The 21,156-nt window shown below is 40.8% G+C and overlaps 1 protein-coding gene and 1 long non-coding RNA gene across 3 annotated transcripts in view; one reads left to right on the top strand and one right to left on the bottom strand.

Annotated features, from left to right (window-relative positions):
• The window catches only part of iqsec3a (IQ motif and Sec7 domain ArfGEF 3a), a 310,387-nt gene that overhangs the window by 186,451 nt on the left and 102,780 nt on the right, over window positions 1-21,156 (bottom strand). The gene's annotated exons all lie outside the window — the stretch shown is intronic.
• LOC117503816 lies at window positions 875-19,253 on the top strand. The gene is made up of 3 exons (XR_004558677.1): window positions 875-927; window positions 3,770-3,772; window positions 19,121-19,253. It is a non-coding gene; the product is annotated as an uncharacterized LOC117503816 (long non-coding RNA).

Below are 21,156 nucleotides of genomic sequence, written 5' to 3'. Positions count from 1 at the left end.
AGCGGTCATAAATAGCGGTCTTTATTAAGGAGGCACAGGAAATAAGTGCACAAGTATGTAATTCATATTTTTATTTATAATCCACATATAACTCAGTCACACTGGGTGTGCAGCCAGTACATTCTGAGTGCCGGTCACAAACCTGGATAAGTGAGTAAGGTTGTGTCAGGAAGGACATCCGGTGTAAAACAAGCCAAAAATGAAACACAAATTGAATTTCCATACCGTATCGGTCGAGGTCTGGATTAATCAACAACAACTGCAACCGTTGCCATTGCCCAACAGGTTACCGGCAGAAATTGGGCTGAAGAAGAGGTGGAAAAGGTGTTCAGAGACAGCAGGAGTGGAAGAAAACTAGAAGGGTGGAAGTGAGAGAGAACTTTGAATGTTGGCAGTATGACTGGTAAAGGAAGCGAGATGGCTGACATGATGGAGAGGAGAAAGGCAGACATGGCATGTGCACATGTGCAACAGACCAAGTGGATGGGAAGTAAGAGCAGGAGCATAGGCAGGGGGTTGAAGTTGTTGTATCATGGTGTGGATAGGAAGAGAAATGGTGTTGGGGTCATTTAAAAGGAAGAGTATGTAAAGAGAGTGTCTGACAGGTAGATGAGTGTGAAGTTGGAAATTGAAGGGGTGATGATGAATATCATCAGTGCATATGCCCCTCATTTAGGTTGCGAGATGAAGGACAAAGTTAGATGAGGTGGTGGAGAGTGTGCCCAAAAATGCAATTGTTGCAATCTATGGGATCACCCTTTACTTTCTGAAGTGGTGATGAAGTGGAATGGAAGCAAGAGCAGGAGCATAGGCGGTGGGGTCAAGTTGTTGTTTCATGGAGTGCATAAGAAGAGAACTGGTGTTGGGGTCATTTTAAAGGAAGAGTATGCTCAGAGTGTGTCGGAGGTTGAGAGAGTGTCTGACAGGGTGATGAGTGTGAAGTTGGAAATTGAAGGGGTGATGATGAATATCATCAGTGCCAGTGTTGCCACAGTTACTTTGAAAAAGTAATCCAATTACTGATTACTCCTTGAAAAAGTAACTTAGTTACTTTACTGATTACTCAATTGTAAAAGTAACTAAGTTAGATTACTAGTTACTTTTTTAGTTACTTTCCCCAGCTGCCGACAACAACCCTCTGCCACCTCAACATGACAATGATACCTGTTTTGCCAAAACTCACTTTATAGTCACCCTTTCTTGACTTCAATGAAAATAAATACTTGTTTTATAAAAGTAAAATAATCTTTCTTGACCTCATATTTAACTGTTGACAGCACTGTAACAGTAAAACTTGCTATTTCAAACCTACATTGTTTATAAATGTAACTATTAAATTCTAACATTTTTCTAACATTTAAATTCTCTCTAAACATTTTACTTGTCGAAATTATTATTATTTTAAGCAATATTAGTAGTTGTAGTAAAAAACGGCTTCAAAACTGGACCTTTAATCTAGGGGTGTTGTGGGGGGAGTTCACATCCTTGCCCGACGCCCCCATTCCATCTGGATTCGCCCCTGCTTTGGCATTTGAGCACAAAGAATGGATAACATTTATTTATGCAGAAAACATGACCAGATTTGAGCATGTCATAGGTATTAAAGGCACTGCGCTGCAGTGGTTTGAATCATATTTGTCTAATAGATTACAGTTTGTTCATGTAAATGGGGAATCTTCTTCACAGACTAAAGTTAATTATGGAGTTCCACAAGGTTCTGTGCTAGGACCAATTTTATTCACTTTATACATGCTTCCCTTAGGCAGTATTATTAGACGGTATTGCTTACATTTTCATTGTTACGCAGATGATACCCAGCTTTATCTATCCATGAAGCCAGAGGATACACACCAATTAGCTAAACTGCAGGATTGTCTTACAGACATAAAGACATGGATGACCTCTAATTTCCTGCTTTTAAACTCAGATAAAACTGAAGTTATTGTACTTAGCCCCACAAATCTTAGAAGCATGGTGTCTAACCAGATCGTTACTCTGGATGGCATTTCCCTGATCTCTAGTAATACTGTGAGAAATCTTGGAGTCATTTTTGATCAGGATATGTCATTCAAAGCGCATATTAAACAAATATGTAGGACTGCCTTTTTGCATTTACGCAATATCTCTAAAATCAGAAAGGTCTTGTCTCAGAGTGATGCTGAAAAACTAATTCATGCATTTATTTCCTCTAGGCTGGACTATTGTAATTCATTATTATCAGGCTGTCCTAAAAGTTCCCTAAAAAGCCTTCAGTTGGTTCAGAATGCTGCAGCTAGAGTACTGACGGGGACTAGCAGGAGAGAGCATATCTCACCCGTGTTGGCCTCTCTTCATTGGCTTCCTGTTAATTCTAGAATAGAATTTAAAATTCTTCTTCTTACTTATAAGGTTTTGAATAATCAGGTCCCATCTTATCTTAGGTACCTCGTAATACCATATTACCCCATTAGAGCGCTTCGCTCTCAGACTGCGGGCTTACTTGTAGTTCCTAGGGTTTGTAAGAGTAGAATGGGAGGCAGAGCCTTCAGCTTTCAGGCTCCTCTCCTGTGGAACCAGCTCCCAATTCAGATCAGGGAGACAGATACCCTCTCTACTTTTAAGATTAGGCTTAAAACTTTCCTTTTCGCTAAGGCTTATAGTTAGGGCTGGATCGGGTGACCCTGGACCATCCCTTGGTTATGTTGCTTTAGACGTAGACTGTGGGGGGGTTCCCATGATGCACTGTTTCTTTCTCTTTTTGCTCCGTATGCATCACTCTGCATTTAATCATTAGTGATCAATCTCTGCCCCCCTTCTCGGCATGTCTTTTTCCTGGTTCTTTCCCTCAGCCCCAACCAGTCTCAGCAGAAGACTGCCCCTCCCTGAGCCTGGTTCTGCTGGAGGTTTCTTCCTGTTAAAAGGGAGTTTTTCCTTCCCACTGTGGCCAAGTGCTTGCTCATAGGGGGTCGTTTTGACCGTTGGGGTTTTTCATAATTATTGTATGGCCTTGCCTTACAATATGGAGTGCCTTGGGGCAACTGTTTGTTGTGATTTGGCGCTATATAAGAAAAAAGTTGATTGATTGATTTACAGGTAAGAAAGTTTTATTGTGTTTTCACATCATGTGGTCCTCAGAAAGAGAGTTTAGATGCATTTGAGTGGAAAATAGTGTTAGTTGTTGACGCGTCGTGGAGGATCAGCTGTTTTTAATGAGCAGATACGGAGCGGCTCAGCTCAGAATTCTAAATAAAGGAGAAAAATAAAGCATAAAAATGTCTTTGTAAAGCTCAGTGCAGGTGTGCTGATCACCGTGCTTTAAGAGGTGAGGACAAGTCAAGCAGCTGCAAAAAACCGTGGATGAAAAGCTCACAGCTCGCTGAAAGTGGGCAGTTCGGTCGAACCCCGAAACCCTGCCCACGGACCAAGTTTAATGCTGCTGTTGACCCACAATGAAAAATAATAGTAACGCACAGTGACTTGGAGAAGTAACTTTAATGTGATTACTGATTTGGAAAGATTAACGCGTTAGATTACTCGTTACTAAAAAAAATGGTCAGATTAGAGTAATGCGTTACCGGCATCACTGATCAGTGCATATGTCCAGCAGGTAGGTTGTGAGATGGAGAAATAAGATTCCTGGAGTGAGTTAGATGAGGTGGTGGAGAGCATGCCCAAGCTTGAAAGAGTGGTGATCAGAGCATACTTCAATGGGCATATTTGTGAAGGGAACAGAGGTGATGAGGAAATAATGGGTAGATATGGTCTAAAAGACAGAAATATGAAAGGGCAGATGGTAGTTGATTTTGCATAAAGGATGGAAATGACTGTGGTGAATACCTACTTTAAGAAAAGGGAGGAGAACAGTGTGACATATAAGAGTGGAGAAAGGTGCACACAGGTGGACTACATTCTTTATAGGAGATACAACCTAAAAGAAATTGGAGACTTTACGGTGGTGTTAGGGGAGAGTGTAGCTAGACGGCATGGGATGGTTGTTTATAGGATGACTCAACAAAGGATCAGATGGTGGAAGCTGAAGGAGGAAGACTGCTGTGTGAAATTCAGTGAGCAAGTGAATGAGGGGAAGAAATTTTGGACAACTAGAAAAGTACTGCAGATGTGATGAGGAAGACAGCTAAGAGGATCCTAGGTGTGACATCTGGACATTGGAAGGAAGACAAGGAGACTTGGTGGTGGAATGATGATGTTCAGGAAACACAAGGAGAAAAGTTGGCAACAAAGATTTGGGATAGTTGGAAAGATGAAGAAAGTAAACAGTGATACAAGAAGATGTGGTGTAAGGTGAAAAGAGAAGTAACCAAAGAGAAAAGGACTTGCACGATTGGCTAGACAACGGGACAGAGCTGGGGAGGATGTGCAGCAGGTTAGAGTAATAAAAGATACAGGTGGTAAAGTGCTGGCAAGTGAGGAGAGTATATTTAGGAGAGGGAATATTTTGAGGATCTGATGAATGAAGAAAATGAGAGAGGGAGAGAGAAAAGGCCGGATGATGTGGAGAGAGTAAATCAGAATGTGCAAGAGATTAGTAAGGATAAAATGAGGGCAGCTATGAAGTGGATGAAAAGTGGAAAGGCAGGCGGTCTAGATGACATTGTGTTGAAGGAATGGAAATCTTTAGGAGAGATGGCAGTGGCATTTCTAACCAGATTGTTTAATAAAATCTTGGAAAGTGAGAGGATGCTTGAGGAGTGGAGACAAGGTGTGCTGGTTCCTATTTTTAAGAACAAGGATGATGTGCAGAGCTGCACTAACTACAGAGGCATAGGGGAAGTCAGGGCACAGTGGATCAGAAATGTTGTTTTGTGGCAGCATAAAACATTATGCATAGGTTTAGGTCATTCTATTGTGGATTTAATACAGCAAGTTAATGTTTATAAGGCTGTGTTATTTCTATCTCCCAAGAGTAATTTACAGGTGTTTAAAATCAATTTTAAAAGGTTTGATTCACTATGCCCCATGATTCAGCATGCCCTGGTTTCCCCTAAAGTTGATCAGCCACAGCACAAAGTTATGGGAAAGAGTAATAGAAGGTAGGCTTAGAAAACAGGTGGAGATCTGTGAGCGGTAATATGGTTTCATGCTGAGAAAGAGCACTACAGATGCAATGTTTGCTCTGTGAGTTCTGATGGAGAAATATAGGCCACAAAGAGTTATATTTTGTGTTTGTGGATTTACAGAAAGCTTATGACAGGGTGCCAAGAGAAGAGCTGTGGTATTGTATGAGGAAGTCTGGAGTAGCAGAGAAGCATGTGAGGATAGTGCAGGACATGTACAAGGATAGTGTGACAGTGGTGAGATGTATAGTAGGAATAGACTCATTCAAGGTGGAGGTGGGATTACACCGAGGATCAGCTCTGAGTCCTTTCTTGTTTGCAATGGTGATGGACAGGTTGATGGATGAGATCAGACAGGAGTCTGCATGGACTATGATGTTTGCAGATGACATTGTAATCTGTAGTGAGAGTAGAGAGCAGGTTGAGTCGAGAAGAAGAGAATAGGTTCATTATTTAATGTGGGTAGCCAATGAAAGGACTTTATCAGCAGCTTCTTACCAGAAAGGCTCACAGCATGTATCTCTCATTCCTCCTCAGCACATCTGTTCAAGGTACCAGTTAGGAGCTTGGCTGCAATTGGGAAGCGAACCCGGATTGCTGGCATCCCAGTCCAACATGCACCGTGATCTCACTAACCTATCCTGGAAATGTGGATATATGCTCTGGAGAGAAGGGGCATGAAAGTTGTAGGAGCAAGACTGAGTACATGTGTGCGAATAATAATAATAATAATTATTATTATTGTCATTGTACATAGTTCATACATACAACAAAATTTGTCCTCTGCATTTAACCCATCCTAATTACAGTTAGGCACAAATGACCCTCTTGGAGCAGTGGGCAGCCACAGTCCTGTGCCTGGGAAACTAATACTACTCCAGATGTAGAGATGCTGTCTTGGCCAGGGGTAAAGAAAGTAGCAGACCCTAAATACGCATATGTTTATGATTGTGGGAGGACAAAACCCACCCAGACACAGGGAGAACAGAAAGGGTGGGACGCAATCCCACAGCCTTCTTGCTGTGAGGCATCAGTGCTAACCACTAAACCACTGTGCCACCAGGTGAGACAGGCAGTGAATGGAGGGGAAGAAATTTTGGACAACTGGAAAAAGTACTGCAGATGTGAGGGAGACAGCTAGGTGGGTCCTAGGTGTGACTGAGAGGTTGCCCAGTGGAATAGTGGTGAAAGTAGATGAGTTTAAATACTTGGTCAAGGTCAAGGTCAGGTTTATTTATAAAGCACATTTACAAACAGTCAACACTGTCCCAAAGTGCTGTACAATAAAAGGAATTAAAATTATATTTAGTTAAATACAAGAACAAAATAAATCAACAAAACAATAAAAGATGTGGCAGTATTCAGCTCATCTTGTGTTAAAAGCCAGTGCAAAAAGATGTGTCTTTAAAAGAGTCTTAAAAGAGTCAATTGAAGGAGCCAGTCGGACATTCAATGGCAGAGAGTTCCAGCTTAGACCTGGGACAGACCAGTAAACTCTGGTCCGTGGAGCGGAGGGCTCTTCCTGGAGTATGCAATGACAGCATATCAGATAGAATGGGGCTTGACCGTGAATTGATTTAAAAACAAGCAACAAAATCTTAAAATCAGTTCTAAACGCAACAGGTAACCAGTGCAGTGAAGATAAAACAGGAGAAATGTGTTGGTGCTGTTTGGCTCCAGTGAGCAGACGCACAGCTGCATTTTGCACCATGTGGAGGCGATGCAGAGACGACTGATTAAGACCAACATACAGAGAATTGCAGTAGTCTAAACGAGACGTGATCAAGGCGTGCACAACCTGTTCCAGCTGTTTTGGGGGCAGGTAACGCTTGATTTTACTTAAAAGTCTAAGCTGGAAGAAGCTTGTTTTGACCGCTGTGTTGATCTGCTTCTCGAATTTAAAAGAGCTGTCTATAAAAACACCAAGGGTCTTAGCAGATGAATGACAGTAGGAGGCGAGTGAACCAAGGGCAGAAAGGTCAAGGTCACCAAGGACCACAATCTCTGTTTTGCTTTCATTTAGATTCAAAACGTTTAAAGACATCCAGTCTTTGACTTCTTGAAAGCAGGTCTGTAGGATGGCAGATGAGTTTGTTTTAAGGTTCAGAGGTAAATAAATCTGCACATCATCAGCAAAGCAGTGAAACTGAATGAAGCAGATAGAGCAAAAATAGAATTGGCTCTAAGATTGAACCTTGAGGTACTCCATAAGTCAAAGGGGCTTTCTGTGATGCAAAGGGACCAAGGTTTACAGAAAAGCACTGACCTTTCAAATAGGACTTGAACCATTTGAGCACTGTGCCATTTAATCCAATGCACGATTCAAGGCAAGAAAATAAGATTTGGTGGTCAACAGTGTAAAAGGCTGCAGTTAAATCTAAAAGCACAAGCACAGCTGAGCTGCCAGAGTCCATGACTAAAAGAAGATCATTAAAAACTTTTAAAAGAGCAATTTCAGTGCTGTGCAAAACCAGACTGGAATTTTTCAGTTATGTCAAATGCAGTAAGGTGCGACTGTAAGGTGTTGACTTGGGGTCAACTGTTCAAAGTAATGGAGAGTGTGGTAAAGAGGTGAAGAAGAGAGTGCAGGCAGGGTGGAGAAAGGTGGCAGGAGTGATTTCTGGCTGAAGAATATCAGCAAGAGTGAAGGAAAAAGTCTACAAAACAGTAGTGAGACCAGCTATGTTGTACAGCTTAGAGATGGTGGCGCTAACAAAAAGACAGGAGGCAGAGTTGAAGATGTTGCGATTCTCTTTGGGAGTGATGAGAATGGACAGGATTAGGAATGAACATATCAGAGGAACAACTCAGTTGGGACGGTTTGGAGACAAAGTCAGAGAGGTGAGATTGAGATGATTTGGACATGTGCAGAGGAACCCAGGGTATATGGAGAAGGATGCTGAGGATGGATCCACCAGGCACAAGGAGAAGAGGGAGGCCAAAGAGGAGGAGGTTGGATGTGCTGAGGGAGGACATGCAGGTGGTTGGTGTGACAGAGGAAGATACAGAGGACAGGGTGAGATGGAAACAATTGATCTGCTGTGGTGACCCCTAACGGGAGCAGCCGAAAGAAGAAAAAGATTAGAAAGATGGTAGATCAATGTTGACCAGGTTATATCTCTGAAAATCAGAGATTCTGCTTCAGTTCTTGTTACAACCTCAATGCAGGGGGCAGTATGACCACAGACACATGCATGTGATGTGTATCAAACACCTTTCGAGCAAGATATGAAGACTGCTTGCACTTGTAAAATATTCAGCACAGGATTTCAAACTATCTTCAAAAGTTATTTGCCTTGGGATGTAGGTAAAACAAAGAGAGAAACATAGAGTGACAACAAAACAAAATAAATACTAGACTTTAGTATCAGTGATATGGTTGGTTCAAATGATAAAGGGACTGCATTTTTATAGCACTTTTCCATCTGCATCAGACGCTCAAAGCGATTTACAATAATGACTCACATTCACCCCGATGTGAGAGTGCTGCCATCCAAGGTACTCACTACACACCAGGAGCAACTAGGGGATTCAGGACCTTGCCCAAGGGCCCTTAATGATTTTCCGGTCAGGCTGGGATTTGAACCGAGGATCCTCTGGTCTCAAGCCCAATGCTTTTTCCACTAGACCATCACCTCCCCTTCACTGTGACACTTGATAAGGATATGAATTTGTACATTATTTATGTATTTATTTGTCCAGTGTTGAGCTACACTGTGGTGTGCCACAAGGGTCTGTTCTGGGTCCAGATTCATTTTCAACATATAAGCTTCCCCTGAACAAATTAATTCATACATGAGGGGCTCTATCTTGATGGCAAAAGGGGAAACAAAACAAAAGGGGAAGGGTACCAATCTATTTGGGGTATGTCAGAGTACACACTCCTATAAAACAGCGGGAATTATCAGCACAAGCGAGAGTGCAGGACGCATAGGGTCTGGTTTAATGTTCTGCATTATTCAGGGGCGCTTTATTGGCATATCTCAAAATCAACTAATCAGATTGTCATCTCTCACCCAGTTTAATGGCCACAATGTGCTAGAACCTGGTGCATTGCTATTCGGTGAATGGACACAGAAGTGAGTGGTTTTCTCCAAAAGAAACAGATTTGTACACACAACGCTAGTCAGTAGACAGAACAGACAAAACAGTGGAAGTTATAGTGCCTGGTACATTGAACACTGGTGGCTATCATTGACCATGGTACAGTCATTTCAGCTTTGATATGGACCAAAAAGCATCAACTCTTGGATATACTATCACCCATCACCTGCATCGCTATCTAATGCCAGTGGAAAAACTGTTTAGTGTCTTCTTAAATGTACTTTCATTGCCGTGTGCACGATTGTGTGCACGCTGTGTAATTTAGACAGATTTGGGCTTTCTTTTTATGTTCTTTGTGTGATTAATGTATGTAATAGGCTTCAACTAATGGTTATTTTCCTCATCACTTAATCAATCAGTTATGTTCTCCATTAGTCATTCAGTTGTTAGGTCAATAAAATGTAGGAAAAAAAACAGTTGATCAACATAAACCAAAGGCCAAGATGATGCCTTCCAATGCCTTATTTTATCCATGACCCGAAGACATTTGGCTGACTGTCAGATAGAAGAAAAACAGCTTGTAAAATAAACCAGCAAATATTCACAAAATGAATTATGGTATTAAAGAGTGTTCCACCTGTTGTAGAAACCCAAAGTGGTTTAAATTCATCCACTGATGTCAGTGGCAGTCTTGGGTTTTAGAGAATTTGTAGCATCCCCAACAAGTTGCTTGGTATTCATTGGAGTTATGCATCAGCCATGCAAGATGCCTAACTGCAAACTGGGTCTACATTTACCTTTATAAATCTAGTTGGCCAAAACCATGGTAACTGAGTAACAGTAACACAAATTCATCATGTTGACCCAACAAATTTACATGTAGGTCTACATTTACCTTTACAGATCTCGCTGGCCGGAACCATGGTAATTAGGTAACAGTAACGCAAATTCATCATGTTGGCCCAACAAAGTTACACTTAGGTCACTCAGCAAAAATGTTAATACATTTTACTCTGGTGAAAATACTTTACATAATTTTATTATGTTCACTGAGCAAGTTAATTTTTGAGTGTCCAGTGTATTGTATTCACACTGTATATGTATAATGTTGTGAGTCTGCTTATGTAATGTGCATCTGAGTGTTGTACTTTTTAAATAAGTGATGGCACAGAGCTTTAGACCACGTTTGTGCTGGTCTTAGGGGCAAACGTTTTCTTGTGACGGATGATGCCAACTCGCCAGCTCTAGGGCCGTGTTTAGTATGTTGTCATTTCTTATCATTTCACTTCTGCTTTTACCTCTTGCTGAATTGTGCATCATAGGCACTGAAAAGAAACTCAAAATTAGATCGTGTATTCACACAGAAACACGCCCCAAGCAAGGAATCAGCTGCTGTTTTACCTCATTCTGGGTGGAAAAAGCAGCAGAGGCCACTCATCCAACCCTAATGATTTCAAAAGCTAATTGCATATTATGTGACCTATAAGGGGGAAATAACAATGATTTTTTTTTTTTTTTTCATTTCTCACATATTTGAAAATAACCTCAGGCTGCCTCCCACTGCAGGAGTCTCTTGTTTGAATTTCACTCTTTTAAGGAAAACAGATCTTTTTAGTGTTCATACTTCATAGCTGCCATATCCCAAGAGTTTGGAAAATACCCGAGGTGGTTCAGAAAACTGTTTGAGCTACTCTGGAATTTGTTAATGCAATAGATGTATGAAGCTAATACAACCCCTGGCAAAAATTATGGAATCACCGGCCTCAGAGGATGTTCATTCAGTTGTTTAATTTTGTAGAAAAAAAGCAGATCACAGACATGACACAAAACTAACGTCATTTCAAATGGCAACTTTCTGGCTTTAAGAAACACTATAAGAAATCAAGAAAAAAAGATTGTGGCAGTCAGTAACTGTTACTTTTTAGACCAAGCAGAGGAAAAAAATATGGAATCACTCAATTCTGAGGAAAAAATTATGGAATCACCCTGTAAATTTTCATCCCCAAAACTAACACCTGCATCAAATCAGATCTGCTCATTAGTCTGCATCTAAAAAGGAGTGAACACACCTTGGAGAGCTGTTGCACCAAGTGGACTGACATGAATCATGGCTCCAACACGAGAGATGTCAATTGAAACAAAGGAGAGGATTATCAAACTCTTAAAGAGAGTAAATCATCATGCAATGTTGCAAAAGATGTTGGTTGTTCACAGTCAGCTGTGTCTAAACTCTGGACCAAATACAAACAACATGGGAAGGTTGTTAAAGGCAAACATACTGTTATGTTGGGACGCAGGTTAGAGGAGCGAACCAGCGTCTGACAAGGTCCCAGTGCTAAAGAAACAGAGAGCAGTTCCAAAGAACATAACAGATTTATTTCAAGTGCAAATATAAACAAATAGTGAATTAACATCCTGGCGGGGTGGAGGACGACGCGCTCTTCCTAGCGCCCAAGGGATTGGAGCCCGACAGTTCTGGACCCAGAAATTCCCGCCGGCACCCCCCAGGTGGTTAATGAATCGGACAGCACCTGTTAAGGATGAGAGGCGAGATAAGTCAACACTGTTCACACAAATACTGTTTAGGATTCACACCATCAGCAAACACATTCAGGTTCTAATTCAGACTCAAATTACAGAAACAGCTCTCACAGCCCATGGAGGACCATCAATCCGCACGCCACGGCTGTGAAGAGCGACTTTACACAATTATCAGAGTAGCTCAAATATAGCTGCGTACAAAACGCCAAATTACTATTGTTAATTACTCAAAGTCATTCACAGCTTTAGTTACCTCTGAAGTGTGCTGATGGAGCATGTCCCTCACCCATCTCCTTAACAGGCACGGTGCGTCAAACCTGGAGCGATCCTCAGCGTCACAATGTTAGACAAACAATCGTCACACAGCAGCAACACGGTTGAGTCCCCAGCACCTTACACAGAGCAGTCATGGCTTAAATGTAGTACATCATTAGGATATCTACTTCAGCTGGAAGTCCTTTGGAACTGCACATGAACTGCTCATCAGGTGCATGGGGTTGGCATGATGACAGTGGAGGGTGAGAGATGCTTCATCCATCATCACAGCCTCAGACACGCCCCCCACAAACCACCCGAAGTATACACAAAACACACAAAGAGTATCTTGGCCAGCCAACCCCCCCCCCCAACACACAACACATACTGGTAGACCAAGGAAGACATCAAAGCGTCAAGACAGAAAACTTAAAGCAATATGTCTCAAAAATCGAAAAATGTACAACAAAACAAATGAGGAACGAATGGAAGGAAACTGGAGTCAATGTCTGTGACCGAACTGTAAGAAACTGCCTAAAGGAAATGGGATTTACATACAGAAAAGCTAAACGAAAGCCATCATTAACACCTAAACAGAATAAACAAGGTTACAATGGGCTAAGGAAAAGCAATCGTGGACTGTGGATGACTGGATCAATCAATCAATTTTTTTATATAGCGCCAAATCACAACAAACAGTTGCCCCAAGGCGCTTTATATTGTAAGGCAAGGCCATACAATAATTATGTAAAACCCCAACGGTCAAAACGACCCCCTGTGAGCAAGCACTTGGCTACAGTGGGAAGGAAAAACTCCCTTTTAACAGGAAGAAACCTCCAGCAGAACCAGGCTCAGGGAGGGGCAGTCTTCTGCTGGGACTGGTTGGGGCTGAGGGAGAGAACCAGGAAAAAGACATGCTGTGGAGGGGAGCAGAGATCGATCACTAATGATTAAATGCAGAGTGGTGCATACAGAGCAAAAAGAGAAAGAAACAGTGCATCATGGGAACCCCCCAGCAGTCTACGTCTATAGCAGCATAACTAAGGGATGGTTCAGGGTCACCTGATCCAGCCCTAACTATAAGCTTTAGCAAAAAGGAACGTTTTAAGCCTAATCTTAAATCTAATCTTTATGGTCAACAGTATCAAAAGCAGCACTGAGGTCTAACAGAACAAGCACAGAGATAAGTCCACTGTCCGAGGCCATAAGAAGATCATTTGTAACCTTCACTAATGCTGTTTCTGTACTATGATGAATTCTAAAACCTGACTGAAACTCTTCAAATAGACCATTCCTCTGCAGATGATCAGTTAGCTGTTTTACAACTACCCTTTCAAGAATTTTTGAGAGAAAAGGAAGGTTGGAGATTGGCCTATAATTAGCTAAGATAGCTGGGTCAAGTGATGGCTTTTTAAGTAATGGTTTAATTACTGCCACCTTAAAAGCCTGTGGTACATAGCCAACTAACAAAGATAGATTGATCATATTTAAGATCGAAGCATTAAATAATGGTAGGGCTTCCTTGAGCAGCCTGGTAGGAATGGGGTCTAATAAACATGTTGATGGTTTGGATGAAGTAACTAATGAAAATAACTCAGACAGAACAATCGGAGAGAAAGAGTCTAACCAAATACCGGCATCACTGAAAGCAGCCAAAGATAACGATACGTCTTTGGGATGGTTATGAGTAATTTTTTCTCTAATAGTTAAAATTTTGTTAGCAAAGAAAGTCATGAAGTCATTACTAGTTAAAGTTAATGGAATACTCAGCTCAATAGAGCTCTGACTCTTTGTCAGCCTGGCTACAGTGCTGAAAAGAAACCTGGGGTTGTTCTTATTTTCTTCAATTAGTGATGAGTAGAAAGATGTCCTAGCTTTACGGAGGGCTTTTTTATAGAGCAACAGACTCTTTTTCCAGGCTAAGTGAAGATCTTCTAAATTAGTGAGACGCCATTTCCTCTCCAACTTACGGGTTATCTGCTTTAAGCTACGAGTTTGTGAGTTATACCACAGAGTCAGACACTTCTGATTTAAAGCTCTCTTTTTCAGACTGGATGAAAGTCATATTCAGTTATGAATCTCAAATCTGCATTGGGCAAGGTGATGATGCTGGAACTTTTGTTTGGTGCCATTCCAATGAGATTTATAAAGATGATTGCCTGAAGAGAACATCTAAATTTCCACAGTCATTGATGATATGGGGCTGCATGTCAGGTAAAGGCACTGGGGAGATGGCTGTCATTACATCATCAATAATGCACAAGTTTACGTTGATATTTTGGACAATTGAAAGGATGTTTGGGGATGATGAAATCATTTTTCAAGATGACAATGCATCTTGGCATAGAGCAAAAACTGTGAAAACATTCCTTGCAAAAAGACACATAGGGTCAATGTCAATGAGCAGATCTGATTTGATGCAGGTGTTAGTTTTGGGGATGAAAATTTACAGGGTGATTCCATAATTTATTCCTCAGAATTGAGTGAGTCCATATTTTTTTCCTCTGCTTGGTCTAAAAAAGTAACTGTTACTGACTGCCACAATCTTTTTTTCTTGATTTCTTATAGTGTTTCTTAAAGCCAGAAAGTTGCCATTTGAAATGACTTTAGTTTTGTGTCATGTCTGTGATCTGCTTTTTTTCTACAAAATTAAACAACTGAATGAACATCCTGCGAGGCCAGTGATTCCATAATTTTTGCCAGGGGTTGTATATACAGGAACTGCAGAAACACTCAGCAGTGGCAAACCTCCACCAGTTCAACCGTTAAGGTCCCCAACACCATTGGATACACACTATAATGCAGATTAATGACTGCAATTGATTTTGTGCAGATCAGGAGGACGGCATACCTAGAATGAGCATATGACAGCAGTATGATTACAATATCTGCAAAAAAAAAAAAACAGTGCTTCAGGATTATTTGGGAAAAGCAGCTCTTTAGTGCAATGCCATTTATGTATGTGTGTGTGCAAACCTTCTTTTAGTTTCAGGTGCAAAAGAAAAACTCTCATATGGGTCATATTTGTAGATATTTCTACATTTGTCAGATTAGTATAATACTATGCACAATGTACTGAGTATTTCTTTTCAATTTTTTTTTATCTTATCTAAGTACATAACCATCATGTGGTGTTATGTTCTTGCTTGGGTCTTGTATTTAGTGGGGCGACATAGCAAAACAATTGTGCATTCTTGGATAAAACCAACAAATTTGGCACACATATTCTAAATTAACTAATGTTTATTTTCAGATATGGAACTATCCTGGAGCTGACCTCTAAAGAGCTACAGGGGTCAATAAAGAATTATACAGGGGTCAAAATTTTAAAATGCTCCAATCATGTTGAAAACTACACCACATGATTTGTCTGATCATAACAATTCCAAAAAGGTATAGTTTGGACTATCTATGACTAAATGTTCTGGAGTTATGGGGTAAAAACAGCAAAAATGGTGACAAAGGTCAGTTTCAGTTTGTACAGGGGTCAAAACTTAAAGTGGCTCCAGTTTTGGTACAAAATGATGCAAATTATTGGTTGAAATAAAAGGATTAAAAATGGAATGGTTTTTGACTATGTTGAATCATAGTCCAAACTATTGGAGCATTTTAAAATTTTGACCCCGTGTAATTCTTTATTGACCCCTGCAGCTCATTAGAGGTCAGCTCCAGGATGGTTCCATATCTGAAAATTAGTTAATTTGGAATATGTGTACCAAATTTGATGCTTTATCATAAAATACACAATTGTTATGGAAATTATACATAAGCTGCTCCACTAATTGTCTTTGTATTCAGCTTTGGGTTTTCTTTTGCTTCGTGTTTTAATTACTGCACGCTCTTGTCTTGTGTCTGGGGTTGGGTCTGGGTGTGTCTTGTTCCTTCTGTTTGCCACGCCTCCTTCCTGATTGTTCTCACACACCTGTGTCTCATTTTCCCTAATCACCACCTGTGTTATTTAAGCAGGTACATTTGTCCCCCTCCCCCCCCACCACCACCACCATCTTTGCCAGTTCATTGTACCTTGTGACTTTGCTACCAGCATTTTTCACAGTCCGAGTCCTTGTTGTTTACACATCATGTTATCTGAAGCTTTTGCCTGTTTTTTGACCTCGAGTAACTCTCATGATTTGGATACTGCTGCTGATTTTGACTTGCCTTCCTGTGTACTGACCTTTGCCTGTTTTTTTATTAAATCCTTTTACTCATTCCACATCTCTATATGAGTCTCTCATTTGTGTCCACCCTTTTTGGGTCCAAGTTCCTGACACATAACATTAGGTATAACGGGAGCCATAAACTCCTAGTTTGTGGGCCTCATGGGACAAACCACACATAAGCATTACAAAAATAATGTGTCTCGTTGGCAATCTTCAAGCCCCATTGAAAAATGTGTAATTATGTCCCATTTTGGCTACCATATCAAGATAGCAGTGCAACATGGCAGCCTCCAAGAGGGGGACAACACCCATGCAGATATGAAGGAATCATTCTAAGCTCATGAAATTGCATAAATTCATTTTTAGCAGGAAAATATGTATCATTTATGCTAAGAAACACACCTAAATCCGAAAGAAGGATCATGTGTTCATACATTAAAACAGTGGATTAAACCTTTTATGTTCCTTTTTGCTTTACTATTTTTTTCTTTTTGACATTATAAATTGGAAGCACTTTGTGGATTTGAAATGATCTGCGCACAAATTCATATTATGAATCTATTTTGTTTTCTTCATGCAGAATGTATTTCTCAGCACTGTCTGGTGCTAAAAAAAAAGTGAGAGAAATGTTGTTTATTGTGAAGATAGATCTGGCAAGAGGAGCACATTTTTCTCTTTGGCATGTTTGCGATTAACCACCGCCGTTCACACACACAAACACAAACACACACTCGTATTCTGCAAATCAGTCTCATGCTATCACTGAAATTTCTTTCATGGGAAAAGAAAGAAAAAGTTTCTTTCTTTTCATTGTGTAGTGCAAATGAAAGGTTCAACCCGGCGGTGATCACGGCGGAATGTTTCCAGTCTCAATCCCAGGACCAGGCTGATAAGAGCAACATTCAATTATGTTTCAGTGAAATATGAAAGCTTATTCTTGCAGAATGAAATAGCTGCTGGAGTGAAAATGACAAATGCGCCGGGTGGACACGAGCAATGAACACTACATACATGGTGAACACCATTTTGGGAATGGCAGAAGATATAGCCGTGAGCTGTTTTGAGCTACATTTCTTGTATGAAAGGTCCTATATATACAACCCCTGGCAAAAATTATGGAATCACCGGCCTCGGAGGATGTTCATTCAGTTGTTTAATTTTGTAGAAAAAAAGCAGATCACAGACATGACACAAAACTAAAGTCATTTCAAATGGCAACTTTCTGGCTTTAAGAAATACTATAAGAAATCAAGAAAAAAAGATTGTGGCAGCCAGTAACGGTTACTTTTTTAGACCAAGCAGAGGAAAAAAAATATGGACTCACTCAATTCTGAGGAAAAAATTATGGAATCACCCTGTAAATTTTCATCCCTAAAACTAACACCTGCATCAAATCACATCTGCTTGTTACTCTGCATCTAAAAAGGAGTGATCACACCTTGGAGAGCTGTTGCACCAAGTGGACTGACATGAATCATGGCTCCAACACGAGAGATGTCAGTTGAAACAAAGGAGAGGATTATCAAACTCTTAAAAGAGAGTAAATCATCATGCAATGTTGTAAAAGATGTTGGTTGTTCACAGTCAGCTGTGTCTAAACTCTGGACCAAATACAAACAACATGGGAAGGTTGTTAAAGGCAAACATACTGGTAGACCAAGGAAGACATCAAAGCGTCAAGACAGAAAACTTAAAGCAATATGTCTCAAAAATCGAAAATGCACAACAAAACAAATGAGGAACGAATGGGAGGAAACTGGAGTCAATGTCTGTGACCGAACTGTAAGAAACCGCCTAAAGGAAATGGGATTTACATACAGAAAAGCTAAACGAAAGGCATCATTAACACCTAAACAGAAAAAAACAAGTGTACAATGGGCTAAGGAAAAGCAATCGTGGACTGTGGATGACTGGATGAAAGTCATATTCAGTGATGAATCTCGAATCTGCATTGGGCAAGGTGATTATGCTGGAACTTTTGTTTGGTGCCGTTCCAATGAGATTTATAAAGATGACTGCCTGAAGAGAACATGTAAATTTCCACAGTCATTGATGATATGGGGCTGCATGTCAGGTAAAGGCACTGGGGAGATGGCTGTCATTACATCATCAATAAATGCACAAGTTTACGTTGATATTTTGGACACTTTTCTGATGTTTAAGGATGATGAAATCATTTTTCAAGAAGATAATGCATCTTGCCATAGAGCAAAAATTGTGAAAACATTCCTTGCAAAAAGACACATAGGGTCAGTTTCATGACATAGGGTTAATGTCAACGAGCAGATGTGATTTGATGCAGGTGTTAGTTTTGGGGATGGGTGATTCCATAATTTATTCCTCAGAATTGAGTGAGTCCATATTTTTTCCTCTGCTTGGTCTAAAAAAGTAACCGTTACTGACTGCCACAATCTTTTTTTCTTGATTTCTTATAGTGTTTCTTAAAGCCAGAAAGTTGCCATTTGAAATGACTTTAGTTTTGTGTCATGTCTGTGATCTGCTTTTTTTTCTACAAAATTAAACAACAGAATGAACATCCTCCGAGGCCGGTGATTCCATAATTTTTGCCAGGGGTTGTGTGTATATATATATATATATATAAAACACAACTCAGCCACATGGGGTGTGAAGCACTCCAAGTGTTGGTCCCAAGCCCAGATAAATGAGTAGGGTTGCGTCAGGAAGGGCATCTGGCATAAAAAAGCCAACCCAACCATGTAGAACACAAATCAAATTTCCATATCGGATTGGTTAAAAACAACCACCACTGGTGGTGTTTCCTGCCCAATGGCGTGACGGCAGGAATTGGGCTACTGATTGGCAAAGAAGAGGGAGAGGAGGAGAACATGTCACAGACTTTGGCAAAGGGAGAGCTGGCTGGCTGGCACGATGGAGAGGAGAAAGGTCGACATTTTGTGTGCGCAAGAGACCAAGTGTATAGGAAGTAAGAGCAGCAGCATACTAGGCAAGGGGTTGAAGTTGTTGTATCATGGTGTGAATAGGAAGAGAAATGGTGTTGAGGTAATTTTAAAGGAAGAGTATGTCAGGAGAGTGTCTGACAGGTAGATGAGTGTGAAGTTGGAAATTGAAGGGGTGATGATGAATATCATCAGTGCATATGCCCCACAGGCAGGTTACGAGATGAAGGAGAAAGAGGATTTCTGGAGTAAGCTAGATGAGGTGGTGAAGAGTGTGCCCAAACATGCAACTGTTGCAGTCTAGGGGATCACCCTTTACTTTCTGAAGTGGTATGGCAAGCTATTTGCTCCAGTCTGTTCGGATGATACTTGTATCTGATATCAAAACAAAGATTCTTTGCCAGTAGAACAGCATCTCCACCCGCCTGGAGGAGTTTGGCTTCAATACTGCTGACCCCAAGACCAGTGGTTCTCAGTAGGTCCACAAGTACCACCTAACCTACACATTTTCCATCTCTAACTCCTCTGCTACAAATTGATTATCTCGTACCAGCGAATCAAGTGCTAACAGACAGCTGAGAAATGGAAAATCTGTAGCTTTGTAGTACTTGAGGACCAGGTTTGAGAGCCACTACCCTAGATACTTCACCTTCCACTGTTTCACTGCCTTTGCAATCACACGAGCATTTGATGATTTGCAGTTGATTGGTGTTTGCCAATCTTGGTCCTTGGGATCCAAAGTACTGCACATCTTGCATTTGTCTATGATCTCTTCATATTAGTTCAGCTCAGTCATGGGTGTTCAGCCAATCATTAGCCATTTAACAATGACATGCCCTTAATTTGGCTCTTTATGTGCATTTAAAGATGGGCAAGATGGAGAATTTGCAGTACTTTGGGTCACAAGGACCACTGCAGCACTAGAGATGTCTAATATCCCAACAATGGGCTCAGTCTTATACAACAGCTCAAACTAGCCAACTTCACAAAACTGCAGATAATGCTGTCAGTACTGAGCCATCACCAATGGCGGGATGAGATGTCGGTTTTGAGGAGAAAAGTGCTTTGATACCTCTCAAAATAGGTTGAGGGTCACAAAACCACAGATGGTGATTCGTCTGACCACAGATTTCTGGAACAATTGCCTCTTTTCCTACTTTCAGTAAAGCCTGAGATTTCCATCATGCCACACCCTATGACTTCTCTCGATGATTGTTAGATCACCCTTAGACATGAAACACCTCATTCTATGGACACTTGTGTCTCCAATACAATCCTCAGCAACTTTCAGGGTTTGGTTAAACTCTGACATGAAATATGACCACTGTGTTGCTGTAGTCAGTCCAGTTTGGTCAATGGTTGCTGTCATAACTAGGCATGATACATTATTTAATTTTATAAAAATCTGCCAAACTGTGCTTCAATACATCAGTGTAGTTTTTGTAAGCTTGTACTCAAGTAGTTATATGTCAACCTCATTTAATGTTACTTTATTATTGGGTAGTGACCTTAAATGGCGTTCCATGCTAGGTTATGGTGGCGGCCATATTACAGTGCATATTCACAGTGCTTCATTTTTTCCACATTTTGTTGTTACAGCCTTATTCCCAAATGGAGCTACTTCATTTTTTTTCCCTCAAATTTATTCACACAACACCCCATAATGACAAAATGAAAAAAACGTTTTTTGTGAAATGTTTGAATATTTATTAAAATAAAAATACTAAGAAATCACATGTACATAAGTATTCGCACCCTTTACGCAATACTTTGTTGATGCACCTTTTGGCAGAAATTACGACCTCAAGTCTTCTTGAATATGATGCCACAAGCTTGATGCACCTATCTTGCGGCAGTCTTGCTCATTCCTCTTTGTAACACCTCTCAAGCTCCATCAGGTTGGATGGGGAGCATCGGTGCACAGATATTCTCAGATCTCTCCAAAGATGTTCAATCAGATTCAGGTCTGGGCTCTGGCTGGGTCACTCAAGGACATTCACATTCAGTTGTCCTGAAGCCACTCCTTTGATATCTTGGCTGTGTGTTTAGAGTCATTGTCCTGCTGAAAAATGAACCGTCACCCCAGTCTGAGGTCAAGAGCGCTCTGGAACAGGTATTCATCCAGGATGTCTCTGTACATTGCTGCATTCATCTTTCCCTCAATCCTGACTAGTCTCCCAGTTC

Source organism: Thalassophryne amazonica, chromosome 22 (assembly GCF_902500255.1).
Source record: "Thalassophryne amazonica chromosome 22, fThaAma1.1, whole genome shotgun sequence".
NCBI lineage: Eukaryota > Metazoa > Chordata > Actinopteri > Batrachoidiformes > Batrachoididae > Thalassophryne > Thalassophryne amazonica.
The sequence above is the reverse complement of the archived record's forward strand: the minus strand, read 5'-3'. Positions and strand labels throughout refer to the sequence as shown.